Source organism: Perca fluviatilis, chromosome 7 (assembly GCF_010015445.1).
Source record: "Perca fluviatilis chromosome 7, GENO_Pfluv_1.0, whole genome shotgun sequence".
NCBI classification, from domain to species: domain Eukaryota; kingdom Metazoa; phylum Chordata; class Actinopteri; order Perciformes; family Percidae; genus Perca; species Perca fluviatilis.
In genome coordinates this window covers 38,680,901-38,695,917 of record NC_053118.1, presented here as the reverse complement: position 1 = coordinate 38,695,917, position 15,017 = coordinate 38,680,901, and the positions used below count along the sequence as shown (strand labels likewise).

Below are 15,017 nucleotides of genomic sequence, written 5' to 3'. Positions count from 1 at the left end.
GAGCTACGTTCAACGCGGTACACTTGTGTTATTAACCCCTAGGTTCATTTTGCACCGGAATCGTCCTTTAATGTAACTGTGCGCACAGATTAGGAAATGCTCTTTATTGTGTTTACGTTTACTGCAGTCAAGGATCTGAATCTTTCTTCCCTCTCTGTGTGCGATTCAGCTCAGATTTCCAACATCAAAGCTTCAGTCTCATTGGCACTGATGATGAACTCTCCGCCTCTCACAGGAAACCACTTCTACTGGGTCAGGAAGGTGCAATCATATCTCCACCTTCTACACCCCCCACACACACTACCATTATCCCATCAACAGCACTCGGCTCATCTGATTAACCCAGAGCAAGGAGGCGTACCGTAATATATCCTCTTCTTCCTCGCCACCAGCTCTGGTTACTCCAGTTGTGAGAAGGAAGAGCGGAACAGGGGTGTTGTATTCCTTCTAGCATCTTTTTGGGCCCCTCCACATGAGGGCCCTGGGTACTCTGTCCTTTTTTCCCCGCTAGTCCGATGCCCCCGGAGCGGAAGATGCAGTTTGTTCAAGAATTAGGTGTGCATATTTGGCGCTGGGTTTAGGCATCCTTCCTCAAGAAAATGTTATGTTTTAATATAAACAAATGCAATTTCCCCATACATTTTGTGTCTTTGGGTTTGTTTTGGGTCTCTGTGGTCATTTTGCGTATTGTTGTAGTCGGTTTGTGTTTCTTTGTGGATGTTTTGGACTGTTATTATCTCCATATCTGTGTCTAAAACGTTGGAAAAGCTAGAGCAGATAATTCATAAATAACACTCAGAGGGCCCTATCTTGCACCCGGCGCAGCACAGCGCAAAGCCCGCTGCATGTGTCTTTGCTAGTTTAAGACCGACCCAGTTGTCAGTTTTCCCGTCCAGCGCCCACGTTGTTTGAATAGCAAACGCACCTGCGCCCATCTGTGCACCCATGGGAGTGCTGATCTTACAGGAGGGTGTGTTCAGGTGCATTCTGGGCGTGCTTGTCTTACAGGGAGGTGTGTTCAGGTGCATTCTGGGCGTGCTGGTCTTACAGGGAGGTGTGTTCAGGTGCATTCTGGGCGTGCTGGTCTTACAGGGAGGTGTGTTCAGGTGTATTCTGGGCGTGCTGGTCTTACAGGGAGGTGTGTTCAGGTGCATTCTGGGCGTGCTGGTCTTACAGGGAGGTGTGTTCAGGTGCATTCTGGGCGTGCTGGTCTTACAGGGAGGTGTGTTCAGGTGTATTCTGGGCGTGCTGGTCTTACAGGGAGGTGTGTTCAGGTGCATTCTGGGCGTATTGCTGTCTTGAGGCAGCGGGAAGTGATCGCACCATTGACCAACAAAAACCTGGTCTAAAGTCAATAACGTAGCATTTCATTGTTATTTTAACAGAGCATTATTAAAATGCTCCTAGGCTCGTGCACAGCGCGCACACACTATACTTGTTACACACACAGGGACACACAGCAACACACACACACACACACACATGCAGAAGATTACAAATAAAAATATTACGGTGCAAATCCTCCATCTTAACAGCAATGCTCCAAGGTCCAAACGCGCCTGGCTTTTAAAGGGAATGGGAGATGATCTCTGATTGGTTGATTGCATGTTACGGCCAAAACACACCTCTGATTAATGAAGACACTAAGGACAACCCTTTAGGACCAGGCGCCCGGCGCACGGAGCCTTTTTTTCTGCCGTCAAACTAGCAAAAGGGGATTTGGACACGCCCTGAACACACCTGCACCAGGCGCTTCATGCTGTGTGCTTAAATCGTTAAAATAGGGCCCAGAAAGCTTAAAGACAAAACTTAAATATAAAGAAGTCCAACTACAATCATTAGATCTGAAATACATCTCTACGTTACATTCATTCAGCTTACATGCTGACCCTAATCCTTATAAGGGCAGGAAATCCGTGCAACGAGGGAGTCTTTTTTAAAAACCAAAAACCGCAGATAAGTTTTCTAACTGGAGGGGACTAGTTTTTTAAGGTCACTGAAATAAAGTGTGCATATTTCTGCTGCAGAAAGGAAATGAAAGTACAATGTTTACTTAGTATATTTAGTCAAATACAGAGCAGCCAAAGACTTACTAGAAGCAGTACAAATCATAACAAGCTTCGCACAGACTGCCTTTTCTGTTAAGAGCTGTAGACTATGGAATTCATTACCAGCTGACATTAAGGTCATATCGGACTTCAAAAAATTTGTGTCTAAAGTTGTGGCTAAAGGCAAATCAAAATTGTAACCATTTTTAACTATTGTTATTAGTCTTAATTTGTTTAGTTGTGTAGTGAGTGAAGGTGTGTGTGTGTATGAAGACATGTCAGTGATTTTTCTTTTATTTTTCTCTCTTTTCTTATGTATGTATCTGTTTTATAATGTTCTTAGAAATGCCCAACCAGGGACAAGAGTTGAGAATTAGCATTAGCTATAAACTCTATATGCTGCGCATCAATTACAGGCTTTGTATTGTAACTATGTTTTCTTGTATGGTCCCTGTTAAATAAACAAATAAATAAATAAATACAATTCATAGTGAAACAGCACTGTGCTCCCATCATTCAGCATTTTAAATAAAATGTCTTCTAGCAGAAACATCCGAGCTGCAATAGTAACTGCTGACAGTAACACAGAGTTTAGTAACAGTCTCGTGATAAAAAATTAAAGTTACAAGACAAACTACTCTCCTGTTGTCAGTGAGTTCACATGAACTGAAATAACCCGTCTGTCTGCAGGAATCTGGGGATTTCTTGGCCACAAAATTCAGGACTGTTCTGATATTAATTAAACATTGTGAGGTGGTTGTTTTTTTTTTTTAATCCAGCGAAGGGTTAAAGTCAACTGGACTCGGTTAATTAAAAGTGCTTCGAAGACCTTTTCGTCTCGGCGAGCAGGGGCGTAGCCATGATCACCGAAAGTGAGGGGAGACAGATTGACATTTCATCTGGCCCAATGAGAGACCTGCTAACATTTGAATCTATTACTCACAGGGACGTTGGTGTGTGTGTGTGTGTGTGTGTGTCTCTGTGTGTGTGTCTCTGTGTGTGTGTCCTTGTGTGTGTGTGTCCTTGTGTGTGTCTGTGTGTGTGTGTGTGTGTGTGTGTGTGTGTCCTTGTGTGTGTCTGTGTGTGTGTCTGTGTCTGTGTGAGTCCTTGTGTGTGTGTGTCCTTGTGTGTGTCTGTGTGTGTGTCTATGTGTGTCTCTGTGTGTGTGTCCTTGTATGTGTGTGTGTGTGTGTGTCCTTGTGTGTGTCTTTGTGTGTTTCTGTGTGTGTGTCCTTGTGTGTGTGTGTTTGTCTCTGTCTGTGTGTGTGTGTGTGTGTGTGTGTCTGTATGTATGTCTGTGTCTGTCTGTGTGTGTGTCTGTGTGTGTGTAAGTCCTTGTATGTGTGTGTGAGTGTGTGTGTGTGTGTGTGTGTGTGTGTGTGTGTGTGTGTGTGTGTGTGTGTGTGTGTGTGTGTGTGTGTGTGTGTGTGTGTGTGTGTGTGTGTGTGTGTGTGTGTGCTTAAACTAATATTTACAATACACAAGTTGGTTTAGTGCCAAGTGCAGTGGCAACATGTTACAATGTGGAGAGTCCCCAAACCAAATTCTGCTTGGGGCCCCAAAAGTCCCTGGTTGTTTTAGTCGTGCAACAGAGAACTCCGATTGGACAGATAGTCTAGCTAGCTGTCTGGATTTACCCTGCAGAGATCTGAGGAGCAGTTAACCACAGTCCTCACAAATCAGCTGCAGGTTAGAACCCCTAACACAGAGACAGAGGAAGGGGACGCACATCCGAGCTAAATGAGGGACATCCACCAGAATTCCCAGAGCAGTCCTGGAAATGAAATGTTGTCGATGTAGACTATGAGCTCTGTGACGCTGAGCAACAGTTGCTAGTTGATTAATCCGAAACAGAGCCTCCTGTCGCCGGCTACAGACCTCCGTGGGGGTCAGCCCTATGTTCCCACATTTCTAAGATTTTTCTTCAAATTAGGCCATATGTTCCCACAGCCCAATGTTCCCACATTTCTAGGACATTATCAAAATTAGGTATTGTGTTTCTACATTTCCCTTCAATTTAAGCCCTATTCCCCCTTAACATTTTTTAGGGTTAGAGGTTAGGGGGATAAACAGAAATGTGGGAACATAGGGCCTAATTTTAAGAACACTGGGCTGTGGGAACATAGGGCTGTGGGACCATAGGGCTGTGGGAACATAGGGCTGTGGGACCATAGAGCTGTGGGACCATAGGGCTGTGGGGACATAGGGCTGTGGGACCATAGGGATTGATTGATTGATTGATTGATTGATTGATTGATTGATTGATTGATTGATTGATTGATTGATTGATTGATTGATTGATTTTATTTGACCACTTACATATAAAAACATATATGAAACAGCACTCTGCATCAGACATTAAAAATACATAAATAGTCAGGGATAACACAATAAAGCCCAAAGACTTATTTCCATTGTGGTCCCTACTGTAGGGCTGTGGGAACATGGGGCTGTGGGAACATAGGGCTGTGGGAACATAGGGCTGTGGGAACATAGGGCTGTGGGACCATTGGGCTGTGGGACCATTGGGCTGTGGGAACATAGGGCTTTGGGAACATAGGGCTGTGGGACCATTGGGCTGGGACCATTAGGCTGTGGGACCATAGGACTGTGGGACCATAGGGCTGTGGGAACATAGGGTTGTGGGAACATGGGGCTGTGGGAACATAGGGCTGTGGGAGCATTGGGCTGTGGGAACATAGGCCTGTGGGACCATATGGCTGTGGGAACATAGGGCTGTGGGACCATAGGGCTGTGGGAACATAGGGCTGGGCTGGCTGTGGGAACATAGGGCTGTGGGAACATAGGGCTGTGGGAACATATGGCTGTGGGAACATAGGGCTGTGGGAACATAGGGCTGTGGGAACATAGGGCTGTGGGAACAGAGGCTATGGGAACATAGGGCATGGGGCTGTGGGAACATATGGCTGTGGGAACATAGGAGCTGTGGGAACATAGGGCTGTGGGAACATAGGGCCTGGGAACATAGGGCTGTGGGAACATAGGGCTGTGGGAACATAGGGCTGTGGGAACGGGTGTGGGAACATAGGGCTGTGGGAACATAGGGCTGTGGGAACATAGGGCTGTGGGAACATTGGGCTGTGGGAACATAGGGCTGTGGGAACATAGGGCTGTGGGAACATATGCACGCTCCCACCTCCGTCACAGCTCGGCCGTATCAGCAACAGTTAGCAGATGTGTTTAGCTGCTACGATGCTCCGTCTGGTCAGCGGTAGTTGGTGGTTCAGTTACCCGAGAATAGGTGACTGTGAGCCAGGTACAGAGCACCGCGAGCTGCCGGTTGTTTTGGCGGGGAGATTGCAGGGGCGGCTGTGGCTCAGGTGGGAGAGCGGTCGCCTACCAATCGTCAGGTTGGTGGTTCAATCCCTGGCGCTGCAGTCCCATGTTGAGGTGTCCTTGTCAAGACACTGAAAAAAAACTGACGGAGAGCTATTTCTCTGTAAATTGGGTGAAAGTGTGGAGAGTTTCAGACGCTCAGTGAAGCAGTGGATGAATCGGCTGACATCCATCAGCAGATTAAAGAGATTCCCGGAAAATATCATCTCAGAGATTTCAACAGAGACACACACAAAACACAATACACATACACACAAAACAAAACAAAAACATACACCATTTAACACACACACATATGAACCACAAACACACACATGCACTCACAGAGACACACACTGAACACAGAGACACACACACACACACACAGCTGCAGCACTACAACAGCAGAGTTAATAATTCATGTCATTCAGATGCTCTGCTCGCTGTCACCCTGGGGGCTTCTGGGTAACGGGTGCTCGGCTGCAGAACAATCAAAGTGTTTGTGGTGAACGATAACAACCGTGAGAGCTTCCTACTGACTGTAGAGACACTCTGGTCTCTCTCTGCTGTCTGTGTCCTCCATCTGGAGAGGTGTAGTCTGGAGCAACGGAAGTTCATTTCCAGGATAATTGTCACACTTCCTCTCTCTGTGTGATGTCGTTCTCAAACTCAAACTCTCTTCGGGAAAAACCACAAAAGACTTCGAGCCAGCAAAGTACACGCTGAAAATGCAAAGTTCTATATATTCTATCTACATTACTGTATGGTGTCAACAGTAAACTTAATTTCATATTCTATGTGGCGCTTTCTTTTGCGGGGTGCAAATGTTCCACCAGAACAAGTTCCTTCAGAGTTGGCTATGCAAGACTATTCTGAGAGAAGTGGATGTGTTTGGAGGGTCACTGGGACAAACTCCCATCAGGCCGTGCTGCGGCAGGAATAGATTTCTGCTCACTTATGTTGTTTAATTCATGCAGTGACACACATTTGAATGGAGAAAAGGATTACGTGTGTTTTATCTTCGGGCAGCCGCATCGTATGAAAGAGAAAATCAACCTTCAGACACTGGAGGGCATCCTTCAGTCTGATAGGCTACATTTACATCGCTACGTTTTGGTTTTAGAAATCAATATCTTCTGCGTTTCCCCCTCTCATTCCCCCTGCTCTGGCGTTTCCCCCTCTCATTCCCCCTGCTCCGGTGTTTCCCCCTCTCATTCCCCTGCTCTGGCGTTTCCCCCTCTCATTCCCCCGCTCCTCTGGTGTTTCCCCCTCTCATTCCCCCTGTTCCCACTCTCATTCCCCCTGCTCTCATTCCCTTCCAGTTTCCCCGTTTCCCTTCCCTTCCCTTCCCTTCCATTCTCATTCCTTTCCCCCTCCTCCCCTTCCATTCCCCCCTCTCTTTCCCTCTTCTTCCTTTCCCCTTTCCAAACCCCCCAGATACAACATTTGGAAACACCTCTGATCCGTTTTGGTTCAGAACGGCCACAAACGGAGCCAATGTTTCTCCTCCTGATTGGGTCTTATAGCTCACGACGTCTTGTTCTCCGAGACTTAAAGCTACTAATGTTACCATGGTAACTACCAGCAGTGGGCGGAGTCTTCACGCTGCTTCCTGTTTATGTCCAGGATACCAAGATGTAGATGAGATATGAGGTTTTGGGCGTATTAGTTCACTTGGTGAACCAAGATCACTTTACGTTCCAAACTTAACGCTTCCAAACCAAAATATAGTGGTGTAAATGTAGCCTAAGTTTCTTTTGGAAAGTTGGCGTGTTTAGTGCTGCTCTGACACTTTGGGATTTTTCCCAATAACCTGGAGAATAAAGTTATAAATAATAAATATATAAAAGTTATTGATAACTGCTGGTCTTACTTTCTTCAGGAGAACACTATTACTGCATTCTCTCTAAAAGATGATGTGACTTTGATCAAGAAAACTTAATTTGACCAAATATTAAAGCAATATCTCTCTGCAGTTATTTTATAATTCATAGAAAGGAAGTGAAGCCAGCGGCTGCCTGAAAACAAGGAACTCTAAACTCTGCAGGAGGATTTAAAAATGATTATCATGATTGTGGTTACAGGTCAGTCTGTGTGTGGAGTCCAGATCAGAGCTGCAGGTTTATCTGAGCTTCAGGGTTTTATCTCAGCTGCACAGATGTTTCTGTTCTTTATCCAACCAGTCCTCCAAACCACATGTGTCAAACTCGAGGCCTGTGGGCATATTTGACACATTTGATATGTTCCTCAACCCAGCATGCTGGGTCAAAGGAACCTAGCGTTGGGGAAGTCCATATTTGACCCAGCATGCTGGGTTGAGAAACCAACCAAAAGATGTTGGGTCAAAGTAACCTAGCGTTGGGTTAGTCCATATTTATTTCCTCAACCTAGCATGCTGGGTCAAATATGGACTTCCCTAACGGTTAGTTGGACCCAACATGTTGGGTTGGTTTCTCAAATCAGAGATGGGGATTCGAGTCTAAGACTCGGACTTGAGTCGGACTTAAGTCGCACAAACAGCTGACTTCAGACTTGACTTGTGACTCGACCCAAAAGACTGCAGACTTGACTCGCACTCGAGCTTCGAGACTCGACAACAACCTGTTTTCATGCAATTATTGCTTTTTAAATCTAAATTTATTCATGTATTTCTATTTTCTTTTATTGCCGCATATATGTTGGGGAAACGTGTGACGAGCTGCATTTCCCCTGCCCTTTGCCATAATGTGCAACATAACGCATGCGTTATGCCTTATGTGTGTGCACTCACATATCCAAAAATGCATTGCCGATGGCGACACCAAGTCCCCCCGGAGACTTGGTAAACAGCGGAGCGGCAGTAAGCCAACAGCTACATGCAAGGTGTGTGGCACCGAGATAAATGATGCTGGATCAACAAAGTGGAACTTCATCAGGCATCTCCAAACGCTCCCAGATAGGTCAGTCACAGAGACGTTACATTTAGCATATATGGTCACAGGTAACAAGCTAACCATCGCTAAGTGTTGTGCTAATGCTGGGAACAGGAGCATTGTATCTTTATAGTTTTATCCATATGATGTGACAGACTTAGGTCAATATTTCATGAGGTCCGAGGGCTAGAGGGATGTGTTAAGTAGCAGAATATTAGACTATACAATGTCCAAGTTGGAGACTTGAGATTTGGACTCGTGGCAAAAGACTTGAGACTTGACTTGAACTCAAGCTCAAAGACTTGAGACTCGACTTGGACTTCCAAAAAATGACTTGTGAACATCTCTGGGTCAAATATGGACTAACCCAACGTTTGGTTAGTTGGACCCAGCATGTTGGGTCAGAGTAACCTAGCATTGGGTTAGTCCATATTTGACCCGGCACTGGGTTGCAGAAACAACCCAAGTTGGGTTCAATTCAACCCAGCATTTTTAAGTGTGCATATTTAATGAGTGTTGTTGGAGGAGCCTGAGATCTAACGACTGCTGTGGATTATGTTCTGGATGAATGGATAATAATTAGTTGTTTGGTCTCTAAAATGTCAGAAAATGGTGAAAAATGTGGATCAGTGTTTTCCAAAAAGCCCAAGACTACGTCCTCAAATGTCTTGTTTTGTCCCCAACTCAAAGATATTCAGTTTACTGTCCCAGAGGAGAAAAGAAACTAGAACATATTCACATCTAAGAGGCTGACTATTTGACTATTTTTAGATTAAAAAAATTACTCAAATAAAAAAATTGATTGTCAAAATAGTTGCCTATATATTTAATAATTGACAATTTAGCCATTATCTGTGCAGCTTTAAATGTAAATAATCAACTGGGGATGTTTTATATTAATCAAAAGACTCCACACAGATGTTTCATCGCCAGAGGAAGAACAGCGACCGCACAGCTGAAGATACTTGGCATTGAGATAATATTAATATAATATTAACGAGTGTTTTTTGATTTATAAAAGAGCAGCAGAGATCAGATCAGATCACAAATATCAACGCAGCCAGCAGCGATTGTAACACAAAGCCCGATATCAGCTGAGAATATAAGAGAAACGGTGAAACGATAAGAGAGAAACATGATGAAATATTTACAGAAATGTAGTGTAGTCCAGTTCTGAGAAACTGGAGGTATTCGGCTTCAATAAAAAATGTTACAGGAATGTTTCATGATTTATAAAGTAGCCGAAGAGATCATATCAGATCATAAATTTAAACGCAGCAGCAGCAGAGATTGTAACAGAAAAGATCAATATCAGCTGAGAATATGAGAGAGGGTGAAATCATGAGAGCGAAACAGAGAGAGATAGACAGATAGATATAGATAGAGATATATAGATAGATATACTTTAATAATCCCAAACTGATGGTTCTTACAGCAGCAGCCACATAATATCAACACAGAATAATAAGAAATAATAATAAAATGAATAGAAAAATACCTACTCAAACTTAGACACTGGAGAAAGGAAGAACAGTGTATAGAACATATGTACAAGTAGAGAATAAAAATTTTCATCGAGCATGCATTTACAGTAGGCTAGCCTATGAAAAATATAGAAAAATGTGTAATGTCTAAGTACACATGGTGAGATATTATGAACTCCTTTTAGAAATATGAAGCAGATGTACCTTTTTCTCAGAGACGCATGAAGAAACGGAGGAAGCTCCGGAGTGAGAGAAGTAACACAAAGTTTCCAGTTTCAGTTTAGACGGACTGATCTGAGATCAGCTGGCTGCACGCTGCTGTTGCTTCATCCTCCTCCTCTTCTTCCTCTTCCGCTGGCTGCTGGGAGCCTTTTACAGTCTGTAGCCGCTGCGCACAGCTTTATAGCACCTTCATATATTTATATATTTACTATTATAGCAGAGGGAAGCCTCTCACACGGAGGCAGAGAAGAGAGGCCTGCAGCGCCTCCTGCTGGCTGGAAACTGGAAGCACAGACCAGGGGAGGAGAGCCAACCAAACTCTGTAGAATTTTCTAGGTATTTAAGAAAGAAAATGTCAAAATGTTACATTTGTTTTCATCTCTACAGTGTTTTTTTAAACAAAATGTTATGTAAGGGCTAATGTAGAGCAGGCCGGTCATTATAGCTCTCTTTCTTACTACACTTACTATTTCTAAAATCTAAAGAAACCTTTAACAACCCAACTCTACAATTCTCTGGGTATATGAACGTCTCAAAATGTCATCATTTCTTTCATCTCTACATGACATATATGTCTAAACCGTGTTTAAATATTGTAAATATTGTTATTTTTCTCATCTTGTTTCTCTTTCTCTCTCTCTCTCTGTCTCTCTCTGTGTCTCTCTCTCTCTCTCTCTGTCTGTCTGGTCTGTCTCTCTCTCTGTCCGTCTGTCTGTCTGTCTGTCTGTCTGTGTCTGTCTCTCTCTTTCTCTCTCTCTCTCTCTCTCTCTCTCTCTCTGTCTGTGCATATTTAGGCTGTGTGAATGTATATTTAAATCAATGTGTAATATTTCCTGCACCACCTGAACGCACCGGACTAGAAAACTCAGATGTCGAATTATCCAAAAAGTTACCAAAAAGTAACATAACTGTTTTTAGCTGAGTGAAGTCACCCAGAATGAAGTATAAGTATAAGTAACAAGTATAAGTATAATCAGACCGGAAGTTATCTTGTTCTTCTTTAGAATAAAAGCATGCAGTGAAGCAACTGAGGCTCCTTCAGTTGAACTTTAACTTTACTACTATCCCGAACATTAAACACATAAATCACAGGAATATATGGATGTAATAAACAATCTAAAGTTATAAACATAAAAAAATATATATTTATATGAAGTAAGTGTTTAGGAACAATGATGCTATAACCTCTGCTTCGTTTGTGAAGTTTATTTCTATTTGCTAAAATGTTATGTTTATTTTATGTTTATCCTTTTAGCCAGTGCTCCTTGTATGTATGTTGAGAGTTGTTATTGTCATGTTTTATATGCTTTTAAGATGATGTGTATATATAATAATACCAAATGGTTTTCCTAGGATGGCGAAAGAATGTCCCACCCCAAAATGCCTCTGATTGGCTAATACTCATTGCCTTCTTCGGTTGGATTGGATACTTTTAGGCACGAGGAGTATGATTGCGTTAGGTTAGGGTTAGAGAGCCAATCAGAGACAGAGTATGGGGTGCATCAGCATCGGCAACCAAGAAAGGTGTGTGTGTGTGTGTGTGTGTGTGTGTGTGTGTGTGTGTGTGTGTGTGTGTGTGTGTGTGTGTGTGTGTGTTGACGCCTGCGCAGTATGTCGAACGTGAATCAGGCGGGAGATACATTATTCTGCCTCACTGCTCAATGACACACACTGAGACGTGGACAGTTTTAACTTCAGATAAAAACCACTACTTCTACTGAGAGAGAACAGCTACAGGAAGGACTTCCACCAGCTGCTGAAACCACAAACTGAACGTGAGTTTTATAAGAAAAAAGACTCAAAGTGAAAGTAACATTCGGGGAAAAGTTGAAGTGGCTGTGCTGTCTGTCTGCTGTGTTTCCGTCTTCCTTCAGAGACTAAATGGCTTCCAGATCAGAGGAGGATCTCTGCTGTCCGGTCTGTAAAGACGTCTTTAGAGATCCTGTTGTTCTGTCGTGTAGCCACAGCTTCTGTAAAGACTGTCTGAAGAGCTGCTGGAGAGAGAAACCAACACAGAAGTGTCCACTTTGTAGGAAAAGATCCTTGTCTAAACCCCATGTTAGCCTGGTGTTGAAGAACCTGTGTGAGGCCTTCATACAGGAGAGAGATCAGAGATCTTCAGAGGCTCTCTGCAGTCTGCACTCTGAGAAACTCAAACTCTTCTGTCTGGACCATCAGCAGCCGGTGTGTCTCGTCTGCAGAGATTCAGAAAAACACTCCAACCACAGATTCAGACCCATCAGTGAAGCTGCACGACAACACAAGAAGGAACTCCAGGGAACTCTGCAGCCCTTAAAGGAGAAGCTAAAGGGTTTTGAACGAGTAAAAGAGGAGTGTGATAAAATAGCAAAACACATAAAGGTCCAGGCGCGACGCACAGAGATGCAGATTAAGCATCAGTTTAAGAAGCTTCACCAGTTTCTAGAAGAGGAAGAGGAGGCCAGGATGGCTGCACTGAGGGAGGAAGAGGAGAAGAAGAGTCAGAGGATGAAGGAGAAGATGGAGGCTCTGAGTAGAGAGATAGCAGCTCTTTCAGACACAGTCAGAGCCACAGAGGAGCAGCTGAGAGCTGAAGACGTCTCATTCCTGATCAACTACAGGGCTGCAGTGGAAAGAGTCCAGCAGCACCCCCTGCTGGATGATCCACAGCTGCTCTCAGGAGCTCTGATAGACGAGGCCAAACACCTGGGCAACCTGAGCTTCAACATCTGGAACAAGATGAAGGACATGGTCTCCTACAGTCCTGTGATCCTGGACCCAAACACTGCTCATCCAAAACTCATCCTCTCTGAAGATCTGACCAGTGTGAGACAAGTAGCGAGACAGTAGCTTCCTGATAATCCAGAGAGGTTTGATTATTACTACCTCTCTGTCCTGGGCTCTGAGGGCTTTTTCTCAGGGACTCACAGCTGGGATGCCTGGGTTGGAAACAGTACAGAGTGGGAACTGGGTGTGTCTGTCCAGAGGAAGAAAGGCATGCAGTCTGGAATATGGAGCATAGTGTTCGGACAAGGTAAATACTCAGCACGGTCAGCACCAAATCCAGACACTGTTCTCAGAGTGAATAAGAAGCCCCGGTGGGTCCGAGTGACTCTGGACTGGAATAGAGGAAAGCTGTCGTTCTATGATCTTGGTACTAACACACACATACACACCTTCACACACACTTTCACTGAGAGGCTGTTTCCATTGATTGGCACTAGGGAGGAAGTGAAGGTTTTACCGCTGAAGGTCTGTGTGACTGTAGAACAGAAATAGATGATGATGATGAACATCAATCAGTTCACATGTTTAATTCTGGGATACAAAACAACTTTTTATATGTAGAGTCAAAGATTTTATTAACAGCAAATAGTATAAACTGTCAAAAATCAGCCAAAGAGGTCATGTTTTCGATTCGGTCTGTTTGTTTGTTTGTCTGTCATCAGAATTACAGAATAACAATTGGCCCGATTTTTATATAACTTGGTGAAAGAGTGTAGCATGGGCTGAGAAAAACCTATTACAATTTTATCTGAATCATGGGGTGGATACACAAATTATTTGTTCATTAATTAATCAACCTGAGCCTCAACATCTGGAACAAGATGAAGGACATGGTCTCCTACACTCCTGTGATCCTGGACCCAAACACTGCTCATCCAAGACTCATTCTGTCGTAATAATAATAATAATAATAATAATATAATATTTATTCACTTTGGTTTTGTGAATGAGAGAGGGGGTGATGGGGGAAGTCAAATTTTTGCTGACTGCTGTTTTCATGCTTTCTAATGCTGTTTAATGCTGTTTTTATTGTGCCTTTTGGACACCATTTCATATGCCAGTAATACAACTATGGGATGTATTGGATGCAGGCTTGTTTGTTTTCACGCAAATTAATCTATAAAACGCAGTTGGATCCGTGATCATTAAGCACGCCTGGCAAGTTAGTTATTCCCCTCTCCTAAGCCTCTTGGCGGCTAAAAATTGAGTTTCAGATTGTCGCCTACAAGTTCCTTCCCGAGACTATTTTGCAGAGGCACCGTGGCTCCGTCCGGAGCTCAGCACCGCCCACAAGACGATTGTGATTGGTTTAAAGAAATGCCAATAAACCAGAACACGTTTTTTTCCCATCCAGGAATTCTGTTTGGACTAGCCAGACCTTCCTTTGCAGCGCTGTGGAGGAAGGTCTGGACATGCGAGACTATTGCTGCGTTCCAGGCAACCCATAACCTGTGTTTTCACAACCTTCTGCCGGTGAAAGTGCCCTGGAACGGCAGTCAAACCCGTAACTTACTCCCCGTGAACTGGTACCAGATGGTTGTACTCCCAGTTACAGTTTTTGACGTCACACACACATAAACAACAATGGCGTCCCCTGTTGATGCCGTACAGATGCCAGTGATTAGAGGTGAGAAAAAGACATAAATAGACATAAATAGGCAAGGTAAAGTAATTCCGCACTTTGTAATCAAAACAATACACATACGATTGTGTACTACTACAGGTTGGTTATTAAATGCAGCCCAAAATATGTCGCCGACTAGAAATCGCAGGTATCAGCTAGCGGCTACCTAACGTAAACGTACCAGAGTTCACCAGAGCTTTCACATCACCCCAAACCAACCGGATTTAAAGCTTTTAAACTGGAAACTAAAAAGTCTCATTAATTAGAATTATTTCTGAAATAAGATAAAGCAGAAGAAAGAGACAGCTGTAGATGCATGTTTTGCCAGTGATGGGAAGTAACTAAGAACATGTAACCCTCCTGTTGTCCTCGGTGTAAATTTGACCCATTTTCAAAATATTTCTCAGAAATTTGGGTTTTCTTTCAAACAAATTGTCCAAAAAAATAACGTGAATGGTTCACTACAACGCTCTTTATAAGTTAAATAAATGATCAGCTCACTACTTTCATTGAATTTGGTTGTTTTAGTCAGTTTTATAACATTTGAAGAAAAAACAATTGATGAAAGAACTTTGAAAAAAGTGACAAAAAAGTGACAAGAATGTTTAAAAAAGTGACAAGAATG

The 15,017-nt window shown here is 43.5% G+C and overlaps 2 protein-coding genes across 3 annotated transcripts in view; both read right to left on the bottom strand.

Annotated features, from left to right (window-relative positions):
- cpne4a (copine IVa) overlaps positions 1 to 10,139 on the bottom strand; it is a 94,582-nt gene extending 84,443 nt beyond the window's left edge. For both annotated transcript variants that reach the window (XM_039807015.1, XM_039807017.1), the window contains exon 1: positions 9,985 to 10,139. The gene's annotated coding sequence lies outside the window, so the exon portion shown is untranslated. The remainder of the gene's footprint in view (positions 1 to 9,984) is intronic.
- LOC120562999 overlaps positions 1 to 15,017 on the bottom strand; it is a gene marked incomplete in the record, with an annotated part of 504,869 nt that overhangs the window by 402,996 nt on the left and 86,856 nt on the right.